Source organism: Chenopodium album, chromosome 13 (assembly GCF_948465745.1).
Source record: "Chenopodium album chromosome 13, dcCheAlbu1.1, whole genome shotgun sequence".
Classification (NCBI taxonomy): domain Eukaryota; kingdom Viridiplantae; phylum Streptophyta; class Magnoliopsida; order Caryophyllales; family Amaranthaceae; genus Chenopodium; species Chenopodium album.
Window position 1 is genome coordinate 8025892 of NC_137846.1, and position 9640 is coordinate 8035531.

The window sequence follows — 9640 nt, forward strand, 5'->3', positions numbered from 1 at the left end:
CTAAACAAATAAAAGAATTTTTAAATCCCTCCTCTTTTATCCTATTCCCCCTCTTTTATCCCTCTAAACAAACACTCCCTATGGGTAATTATTTCTATTAGGGTTTATTAACCGCAATAATTCTAAGTTTTAACCATGTGCAATGGATGATTTTTTTTTGAATAATGGGGGTACGTAGGTGTTAAAACTGACTCAACTCATCCGCATCGATTAAATTAGAAAAAATAATAAAAAAAATCGTTTCATATTTCAGTTCGTTTGAACATAATTTGAATAACTCCGACCCAACGTCACCAAACCCGAATGATGTACCTGAATTGACACCTCTAAGGCTCCAAAGGTATGTTCTATTTAGCTTAATTTCAATTCAATTCAGCTCCAATCAGTTCAATTCAGTTTTTAATTTTCTTCTTTTATAAACAATTCAGTTCAGTTTAGTTTAGCCTCAATCAGTTCAGTTCAACCCCAATCAATTCAATTCATTTGTTTTCAGTAAATTGGAACAGGCCCTAAGCGTATCTCATTTGTAAACAACGTTAGAATTTTAAATCTATACATAGGTAAAACTGTTATACTATTTTAAAAATATAAAATCACTAACAATACAATCGAGGATTTAAAATCCTAGCACTGTGCATGAATAAGTAAAGCTATTTTAATCACTTTTTAATCCCATCTCTTTTTTATTCTAATTGTTTTTTTTTTTTTCTCTCTCTTCTAACCCTTTCCCTTTCTCTCTTTTTGCACTTCCGTTTTTTTTATTAATGAAAGTTACTAAAAGCCCCATGGCATGGAGCAATTGTTCCACATCCTTGGTAGGCTCCTAGAACGCAACAAGCTAAGTCTGCCAAGTCCAAACCCCTTTTTGGATTATAGATTTGTTTTTTTTGTTTTTTTTTGTTTTTTTTTTTTTTTTTTAACGGTCAGAAAAAGGCATAGGTCTTGAGGAACCTGTGATAACAACAATTCAAACAATGAAAATAAGGAAAAACAGTTTACTTACGAGGTTGACCGAAGCACATGTCAATTTATTCCAAGTTTCCTTCTTTGTAAATTTACTTACTAGGAAATAGATTGTGAGTTTGTTTAATTTCAAAGCAATATCTAAGTTTTTACATGGTTGAGTGGTTGACCAAGCACATTAAAAGTGAAAGCATGAAAATTTATTTGGCTTACAGTCAACACTATAAAAAGTTGCACTTGTAAAGCACTCATATGAAATAAGAAATTTTACTTCCCACAAAATGGAAGAACTTGTTTAACGTTTACCTAAACTTCCTAGATAATTGCAACCTTCCATGGGATGTTGAAATTACCACCAACCAAACAACTTGAAACAATTCATGTGAATTCCTGGATAGATTAAGATGTTAGGAGATAATACTTATTAAGTTCAACCAAACAATTATTTATACAAATGTAAAATGTGTGAACCAAGTACTATTATATAGAGAAAAAAATACTATTATATAGAGAGACTAACCAAACAACTTGTAACAATTCATGTGAATTCCTGAACAAATTAAGATGTGTGTTAGGAAATAAAACTTCTTATGTTCAACCAAACAACCACTTATACAGAGTATAAAAATGTGTGAACCAAATACTCTTAGTGTACAAATAAAATTTCAGCTAATTATTATAGACTCAAAAGAAATACAATTGAAAGATTGCATAAAGCAAAAAGAATTTTGTTAGGAAAAGTCAATAATTGATCTAAACATATATAAACTTGTAATTTGTAAAGTTATAAGTATAAATAAAGCTATAAAGTTCAACAAAGATGATGGGATAGTGCAATTAAAACTATAAACAACTGAAAGTTAAGGCTTGCAAGTTGCAAGTCTTTGCAACTTAATTTAAAAAACAAAGCATTAAACTCGTAAATAAGCTCCCATTTCTCTTTGTAGTGACTTATAGACAAAAGCTACACACACAAACACAACTGACACAACTTATTGACGTTATTGCGCTTAAACAATTCAAGCACGAGGCATACAACGTAATTTCCTTCATTGTTTTGTAACGGACTAAAAGCCAACAATTTATTTAATTTATCTTAACAACCACCTTAATGTATAAGTTATATATGAGTTGCCCAATTTGAGAAAAAGAAACTTATGATTTATGAATTTTTGTCCTAAGTGCATGTTTTGGCTTAATTTTTTGTAGGAAGATGGAATGCATCTTAGATGAAATTATTAGGTTCAACGTAGTGGGTCTGCTGCGAGTGTTATCGACTTTTAAGCACGAGCTTAATTTACAATTTTTATTATACATCTTAGTAATACGAAAATAGGTTACACTGTTACATAGGTATACTCAAAGTAATATCATGAAGTATGGTTAATTACACATCACATCACTATAATGCCACATATCTCTTAGTTTTGGTCAAATAGAAAATACCTTTTGCACATTTCAGGTTCGTTATTGAATGTGTATCATTCATGTTGTTTCGAAGAATAATAAATTTAACCTTTGTTAAATATTTGTCGTAAGTGCATGATTTGGAAGATGTACATCTTATAAGAGAATATGAGGTCCAACTTAGTGATTCTATATTTCTATTAAGTGCTACCAACTTTTTAGCTTGAGTTTGATTCTCATAAAGTTCTTGATCCACGACTTCTATTATACACCTTGCTATATCTGAAAATAGATTACGATATAACATATTTATACTCACAATCATATCTTAATTTTATATAATATGACTATAACTCTCATCACAACATTATCGACCAACTTAAACCTTTCGCATCATTTTCAATTAGTAATTGAACGCGTATATTTCATATTGTTTTGAAGAATAATAAAAATCTTCCTCATATACACCTTTAAAGTTTAAACTATAAGAAATTTCCAAAGTTGCCCTCACATTTAGGCTACTAGCTCACTCCTAAAGATCAATTCACCAAACCTTCATTACAAAATTTTTAAAAATAAGTAAATAAATAATAATAATAATAATAATAATAATAATAATAATAATAATAATAATAAGTAAAGCGTTATTTCTTATGTAGGGTCCACAACCCCTAGGAGCATTAGTATTTATAAGTGGAACTAGACGTCTGATAAGATGGAGCATCGTACCTTACTTTCATAGTCATAAGCACTAAACAACTAAGCATAAACCCACCACTAACTCACCATTATCAAATCATAAAGCAAGACAAAGCCTAATCTGTAATTTATAAAGGAACAAGCATAGCCATTTCTCCTCTTTCTATCCCAAGCTTCTCTCTTAACTTTGCAAAACTAGCTACACCACCACCATCTAGCGTCCGAAATCGGGTTCTCAAGCCGTAGTACTTCTTGTTAGATGTCGCGAACATTCATGGCTTTGAGGGAGCATGTTCTCACCAGAAGGAAGAGCCCAAAGGTTGCTGATGAAGCAATGTTTGGTAATGGGATGGGCACCATAATGCCTATATACGCCGATGAGGTTGAACAAAATAGGCAGCCTTGGAATGGTTTATTGGTTTTTTATACCATTGTTCGCATCCCCTTTTCTATCCTTTCTTGCTTCTCTAAACGGCATGGAAACACAGCTGATAGAACGTGGGTTACCGGAGATACGATGAGAACATCAGAAATCGATCATCTTATGGTAAGTGACAGCATGCGCTATGCAATCTTGATGTAGTTTCCACCTTTTGTGTAGTGAAGCTTGCTAGAGTTATTTCCTAGTCCAAGACAAAGCATACCAGCACATGTAATAACTTACCAGTATGTGTATATATTTCAGCAGATAGTCATGAAAATAAGAAAATTTTCTGAAGCCTCTGTTAGCTTTTTTGTTGCAGAATTTAATTCTTGCAGTAATAAAAATACAAACTCACTGGAGATCCTATGACGGCTCTCTTTACACAAAGAGTAGTATTCCCCCCATTCCATATTATCTGATCACTCGACTAACTTTTATCATACAGTATTATAGGCCACTTAAGATACCACACAAAGTTAAACAGCAGTGAATATGGAACAGAGGGAGTAAAAAAGCGTTACAAAATTTGTCACTCCGTATCAGTAAATAACGCGTTGTTCCATCCCAATTTGGAATCAGAATGACTACAGGTACAGTGCACAGAAAAGCCTTCATATATTCAATCAAATGAGTTCAAAATTTAAGCAAACTGTCAAGAACGAACCCATTCATCAGCACTTATCAGGCAAAGTATTGGCGGATATGACTTATGCTGTTTTTCCCTGGACCCTGTGAGGATGACAGTTTAACTAAGACATGATTCCATGATCTGGAGCATCCACTACTCTTCTTTTAGATAAACAGTAAAAAGTGCTTTAAGCTAAAGCTAAGATTCCTTAACTTAGAAACACAACATAAATTAGAGTAAGCATATGAATCATACCTCACTAGCGAACCGTGTAACCAGGATGTACATGCCTTCATTAACAGATTCTCCTAATTTCTTATATGTGAAGATAAACAAGAAGAAATATCTACACTTCAATGTGCAGACATCTAACACCCCTCGTTATAGTGTGTTGTTCTTTGCTGCTTTAAGAAGAAAATATCTGATCAGTAAACATGTTAGAAAAAAGAGTATTTTAAACAAGCAGAGCTGCAAGGCGCAACAATTTGATGCGACAGATTGAAAATATCATTGCTTTTGAGATACAAAAGAATATATGAAGAGGATGCTTCAGGTAAACTAGTGAACAGAAATCAATTGAGGGTTTAGCATTATGCATACACTTACTTCCAAATTAATGTAACAAAATTATTCGTTTGCAAATCTTTTTAAGAGCAACCAAAGATAAGCATGTTATTTAAAAATTAGATAGATGCAACTTTGTATGTACATCTATTACAGGAATAAAGACCTTGTCTCCTCCCTTAAATGATAAAACAAAAGCACATAGCAACAATATCCACTTATGATAGGTTCTGATATCCATTATAACAATATTCACTTGTGATAAGCACCTTAATTCAAAGTATTTCAACCGATATTGAGCGTTCACAAGATTTAAAACAAGTCTCCCCTTTTTCAAAACCCCTTCCGCTGTTATACATAAAACGTAAATCCACAGAACAAGTTTAGCTTCCTGGTGATTTTAGGAAAAATCTCAGCAGTCAGCAGTCCTCCAAATATGACCATTGACAGCTTCAACATGACAGAAAATGTTATTATGCACATCAAAATGCCATGCTGTAAGCTCCATTGAAACTGTCTGCACATTTGTTTGATAAAACGTTATCTTAGCAAGCCTGTTCTGAAATAATCATCTTTACAGTTACAGCCACTCACAGGTCACAAGGATAAGGGCTAATCTAAAAGATAAGGCGAGCATGACAAAAGCGTCATAAAGATCAAAGGTGTAAATGAAGGACAAAGTTCTAAACCAATCATTGCCACTATGGAGGCCAGTCCTCTAGTCCAGGCGATCATTGAACTTTGGCTATGTTGCCATAGTATTACTATCAGTGTTTCATCTCTTCACTTTTCCACTATAAAATTAAGCGATAAAAAGTTCAGATGGTGGGGAGAGATGTGTAGTTTCTACATCCTTTTTTTTTTTTTACCCCCTTTTACAACTTTTTATTTCTAGGCTGCTAGCAATATAATTACTTTATTTATTCTGATCAAATCAAGCAACACAGATAAAATTCATATTTCATAGCAACCTAATATATAAAAAGCATTTCTCCACTACTACCATCATTCAGATATTCTCTCTGCAGAGAGAGATCTAAGCTAACTCTTACAATAATTTCCAATTACTGGTATGCACTCTACACGCCAAAATAAGGTAGCCAGTGTAAAATCCATAATTTACTCCATTGATGCATTTGAAATTATTTTCAGTGAAGGTTAACTTTCTGCCATATTATACAGTGGGGTTCAAACTTCAAACACACAATCTAGAATTGCACCAAGCATATCCTAAAGCCTTTTGAAAAAAGCAAATAAGTTAAAAATTAAAAGCAAACTCAAGGTACAATAGCACTAAGCAAACTGAGGTTCCATCGAAAAGCACTGAGACATTGCAAGGCAACTTTCAAAGCTTTGATTCTTCTACCTTTCTCTTTAAAGGGTGATTTTCCAAATGTTAAACCTGATACCCTTCTTTACTTCAAATCATAAGCAACATGTCCGAAAACGACAGAATTAATAAAGTAAATCATCAAGAATCAGTGGCAACCAAAAGAGCCTCTAGTATGATCATTTCTACTTCTTTCTTGCCTTCCTTTTGAAGAACGGTGTTGAAAGGGGATAGGGATACCTGAACATCCACTCTTCAGTCTCCACCAAAAAGAGGCAAGAAATAAACAAGTGGAACCTTTATGAGAAACACCTGATTGATCTGTACTTACCTTGGAATATCATAAGGAAATTCCACAATGATGCCATATCTGAACTGAGAGGCCACTATAATATATTAAAAGTTAATAGCATACACATTATTAATGCAGACTTCCAAAATAATAAACATACAAGAAAACATGCAATTGCAACTGCTCGTTCATTAGACACTAAATGAAAACAACTATTATTCAAGGTCAGAAGTTGTCCTAGCAGAGTGAACATTTGGTTATAATAATAAAATAAATAAATTAAGTGTCTTACCTTAAAACAACTAAACATAAATTACAATAGCAGGAACAACTCTGATTTCTGAATAGCAGCATGTTCAGAATCGGCAGATTGATTGTTATAAATTGCAAAATGTACTCCCTCCATCGCTCTGAGATTGCCCCAGCTCCTGTGTGATCACCACTTTACTCTCACATACACTACTTTTAGTCCAATCAATTTTCTCTTATCGATTCCACCCAACTAAAACTTAAAAAAAACAATTATACTCCAATGGGGCAATCTTAGAGTGATGGAGGGAGTATAGCCCTATACTATAAGTTCAAAAGATCCATATTTCTCAGGACTGTCAGGAGTCTCCTCAATCTTGTAGCCCACAGAACAGGGGGTTAAATCATCATATTCTTTGGAAGAGGACAACAGATAACCTAAAAAGATACACCATAAATGGCAAGAGTTCCAGCTGCTATAACATGGTCCTTAGTTTTTTCCCTACGCAATTCCAAGCATCTAGTAGATAGTGAAAGCATGCATTAGTTCTCAAGAGTGTGAAAATAGAAAAACGTGTATTTTCACAGATATGTGGACACACACACTACACAATTCCCAGCATCTACCAGATAATGAAAACCTGTATTAGATATTTAGATCTCAAGAGTATAAAAAAAAAAGAGAAACATATATGTTCGTAGACAAGTGGACACAAATCACTCACAAATGCAGAAACACAAACACAGAGCCATAGATTCTAAGAGATAGTGAAAAAGGATGTCAGAGAAATAAAATCCTCTCCGAAGAACATATATACCTGTATCATAAATTTTATTGGACTGTAATATGGGAGAGAGTAGAAGTAACTATAAGCAATTTGAGCAACCAGTATTTAGGGATCACCCTCTCCAAGACTCCAAGGTCAAAGCGCAATGGAATATGGCATAATTAAAAAAGTAAGTTGTATTGAAAACAAACATACCTTTATACTATGTGCATCTGAAGCTCATCAAATTAACAGAGAAGCAAAAAAGTTCTTGACATAATTAAAAAAAACCACTCCAGAACAGATACAACCACTAGGAAAACCAATGTATAAATCCAGATCAAGGAGCAGGAGCATATAGATTTCAGCTAACGAAACAATCAGCCACATGCTTGGTTATCTGGAGTGCATATATAACAATACCACCTTCCAGCTCTAGCTACGCAAATCTTCAAAAGCTAATAAGCATTCCAGATATTGAGACTTAGTTGAGGACGAATAACAAGAATAATGCATTTAGCCAATTATCAATCTTCCAAATTTCACAACTCAAAGCACTAGCTCCTAACAATTACAGTATACATACATTATAAAAGCAATGAAGACATCTCAAAAAGGAATGCACAATCAATAAGAGCAAAGTGCTAGGGATGAGCTACTGCTCGACGAGGCCTGGGAGCACAAGAATTTCCACGTTGATAGAAGATTTGAAAAAGAGAAACTGCTTCTGTTGCCCTTATTCCACCAGTACATTTAAAACCACTTATTCCAGCATTATTTGATTGTGTGCAGCTGGTTGCATGCAGTGAAAGTGAAAGAATTGAACCACATCCTCCAAACTTTTCATTTCTACATCCGTAATACACTTCCTTTAGTCCAAGGTATGACAAGCCACTTGCACACATTATGCATGGCTCACATGTTATTACATAGAGGACACACTGATATTCTTTTAGCAACTTCAGATTGCAAAATACCATCTCTTTGCCATTGCTGTAGAAGGCCATTGACAGCTTCCATCTCTGCATGCCTTGTAGCATCTCGTGTCTCATTAGTACGATTGCTGCCTGCTGCAATGACCTTCCTATTCTCGACAATTACACAACCAACAAGTACTTCAAGTCTGCGAAGAGCAACTTTGGCTTCCTGAATTGCCAGCTCCATAAATGCATCAGAGTTGATAGGATCTTCAGGCTCAACCAAAGACATCACCCGTGGGTCATGTAAGATCCAGTTCTGATTATTACAGCTCCAAGATGACAGTGGATAAAGCAAGGAGCTCTTTGGTTAAGAAGGGAAATCCAATTACAGGAACTTGATTCCTCATGAAAAGAAGACAAGGCATTAAGCTTCTATATCCAAAGAAAAACACATGAGAAAGAAGTACCAATATCAGCATCCCGATAATCACAAATAAAAAAACAAACTAGCTAGACCAGGGAACAAAACATGAAGAGCTATAATACATTAGAGAACATATCTTTCTTTGATAACTAATGTCAAGCATAAGGCTCATTTGAGGGGGGGAACCAAAAACTCTGCCTGTTTATCTTTATATTATATTTACATTAGAAAATGACCAAACAGTAAACAGAGATCTGTAGCCAATTGTTCCTCTATTGCCTGGCCCTATTCCACATTGATCTTCATCTATCAAGTGGCAAAAATTCAGTCATTCAGACACAAATTGACCATTAAAGGTTGCTCCCTCACAAGGATCGTCTTGTTGAAATAACTCTACATGCTCATCAATTGTTCCAGGAAGGGCTGATAATATGTAATTTCCTCTTATACAAGGAACGACTAATTCTCTGGAGCATCTAAGCAGCTAGCTATTACCTAGCGCTATGTGATCATCTTTGTAAGGAAATGAACCTCTAACCTAGCCATCACATAATCTTCACCAAATTGTATTTTAAATTAAAGCAAATAAGAAACATCATAAACATCAGTAGGAAATGGGTAAAATGCTTGCAAATGCGCATATGGTGCAGCATATCCCACCATTCAGTTCATCCATCGTCTCAATGTCTCATACTGATGTTGAATACAGTCATGCTAACTAGATTGTTGGATACTGTCATGAGACCCATGCTTAATCAAACTGCTGTATAGTGCTATGTTAATAAACTAGAGAACAACGACGCCAATAAAAAACCATGGATACTCATTCCTAAGAACCATCTACCAGGGGCACTAATTGCTAATTTATATAGCTTAATCCTCCACTTCGAGTCAAAGTTATACCTGATGCAGATCAGCCCTTGTCGCAGGGGCGGCTAGAGGTAAACAACAAGTAAGACATACACATCCCTCA

At 34.5% G+C, this 9640-nt stretch overlaps 1 pseudogene; it reads right to left on the reverse strand.

Annotated features, from left to right (window-relative positions):
* Positions 1–7626: 7626 nt before the first annotated feature.
* Positions 7627–8671, reverse strand: LOC145576184 (tRNA-specific adenosine deaminase TAD2 pseudogene; annotated as a pseudogene).
* Positions 8672–9640: the final 969 nt, after the last annotated feature.